Here is a 2,508-nt window from a genome sequence, read left to right on the forward strand (position 1 = left end):
AATTTTTTTTTTAAAGTTTATTTATTTTTGAGGCAGAGAGAGACAGAGCATGAACGGGGGAGGGTCAGAGAGAGGGAGACACAGAATCCGAAACAGGCTCCAGGCTCTGAGCTGTCGGCACAGAGCCCGACGCGGGGCTCGAACTCACGGACCGCGAGATCATGACCTGAGCCGAAGTCGGCCTCTTAACCGACTGAGCCACCCAGGCGCCCCAAGGGTGTCTAAAGTTTCTATGAGAGTAGAGCTGTAATAATATCCTTACCATAGCAACAGTAAGATTGTAATCATTTGAGGTGAAGATGTGTTCACTAACCTTATTGTGGAAAACATTTCACGATATATGTCTATCAGTCATCTCCGTGTATGCCTTAAACTTACATAATGTTATATGCCAGCCATATCTCAATAAAGCTAGGGAAAAAAAAGAAATAGAATGTGAGCTACATATGCAATTTTCAATTTTCTAGTCGCTACGTTAAGAGAGATAAAAAGCAACAGGAGATACTGACTTTCTGAAACTTATTATTTAACTCGATATAGCCAACAGATCACCACTTGATATATCACAACTATAAAAGAATACATCAGGACAGAAGCGTGGACTCCATGGGGTAGCTCTTGGCACCTTGGTTTTCTCTGTCTTTCTTGTCCCGACGCAAGGTGATTGTGGTTTCAAGGATGAGCTCCCAGAAAGGGAACGTGGCTCATCCCAGGCCTCAGTTGCCCCAGAATTACATATAGCTTCAAAAATGACAAGTTTGCTAAGAGTGTTCAGACCAAGAAAATTAATGCAAAGCTTCATGGTGGAATTTGTCAATGCCATAAAGAAGTTCTGGACTGGTGTGCAAAACACAGCAAATACAAAGTGTTGTCAAAGCCTAAAAAGTATGGTACGTGTTTAGAAAAGTTGGCGAAGGATTCTTATCACATAATGTGTAGGCTACGTGGCTGTGCGTTTGAAGTTTGTGCAAAATGCAGAAAGAAAGGAGACGTTGTTGCTCTGCTTCATAAACAACCAGAAAGGACAGAAAACACAGAAAGCATACGTTCCAACCATAGATGTTGCAGAAGAAATGAACAAGGTGATGATGATTTACATTTTGATTTAGATGACACAAAGACAATCAGACGGATAATATATTAAAAGTCAGCTTGAAAACATGAAATTCGGAACGACTTTTGACTCTTGAGGGTTTAAAAAAAATACTGCGAAATCCTAACGAGAAAAAAACTAGCCAAAACCTATAGAAAACAGGCAAAGTTTATCCATGGACAATATAAGCTATACATGATACTGCAGTAATTATAAAGCTTTCATTCACAGTTTTCTTGTAGTAAATTTGAAGGCAGCATATGCTAGAATAGCTTCCAAAATGAGTATTAGGGTATCATGTTGCAGTTCCTGGGAATTATTTAGAAACATATACTACCTAACATCAAAGTAAACAGGATTCGGAACTGATGGCTGTGTAAGAACGATCTCATGGAAAAATCACATATTATTACAGGGCTAGCCTCAAAAATTGGTCCTCAGTAAGTGCCTTTTGATTGACTGGCCTTAAGTAAATGGCCCACATAACACGGCCCCCTTACTTATTATGTTGGCTTGTTATAAAAAGGTCGTGATTTATTTTTTATAGTAATGTGTAGCAAGTGTGTAACGGTTTTGCTTTGAAAGCATTTTTACATACCTGATCGCATTTAAAACAAATTATTCATTTCTTTATTTTGAGAGAGACAGAGACAGCATGAGTAGGGGAGGGGCAGAGAGAGAGGGAGAGAGAGAATCCCAAGCAGGCTCTGCGCTGTCAGTGGGGAGCCCGACTTGGGGCTCAAACTCATGAACCGTGAGATCATGACCTGAGCCGAAACCGAGAGTCAGACACTTAACCGACTGAGCCTCCCAGGCACCTACACCTGATCATATTTTCACCTTTCTTCTCTTGTCAAATGTACATACAGAAAAAAAATATATAAGATATATATGTAGAGTTGAATAATTATAAAGAAAAGTCATCCATCTATCAGCCAGATGAAGAAAATATGTGTGTTTTATTTAAAAATTTTTTTTAACATTTATTTATTTTTGAGAGAGAGAGAGAGAGAGAGTGCCGGGGAGGGGCAGAGAGAGAGGGAGACAGAATCCGAAGCAGGCTCCAAGCTGTCGGCACAGAGCCCGACGAGGGGCTCGAACCCACGTACCGCGAGATCATGACCTGAGTGGAAGTCGGACGCTTAACCGACCGAGCCACCTAGGCACCCCTGAAAAAAACTACTTTTAAAGAAGCAAAAATATTAACATGATATGTTGGATTCCTTTCTTTGCTGTAAGTCTTTGAAATCCATTGTGGATTTGATGCCGACAGCACGTGTCAGTTTGGGCTGGCCACGTTTCAGGTGCACAGTAGGCACTCGGGGCTAGTGTGGCTACTGCATCGGTCATCATAGCTCTAGAGTACCAGAGTCCAGTGGAAAATAAAGATACTTCAAGAAGTAACACTTGCAAAA

General features: G+C 40.9%; 1 pseudogene; it reads left to right on the forward strand.

Annotated features, from left to right (window-relative positions):
• Positions 1-678: 678 nt before the first annotated feature.
• Positions 679-1,144, forward strand: LOC102969756 (annotated as a pseudogene).
• The last annotated feature ends 1,364 nt before the right edge of the window (positions 1,145-2,508 follow it).

This window comes from Panthera tigris, chromosome X (genome assembly GCF_018350195.1).
Source record: "Panthera tigris isolate Pti1 chromosome X, P.tigris_Pti1_mat1.1, whole genome shotgun sequence".
NCBI lineage: Eukaryota > Metazoa > Chordata > Mammalia > Carnivora > Felidae > Panthera > Panthera tigris.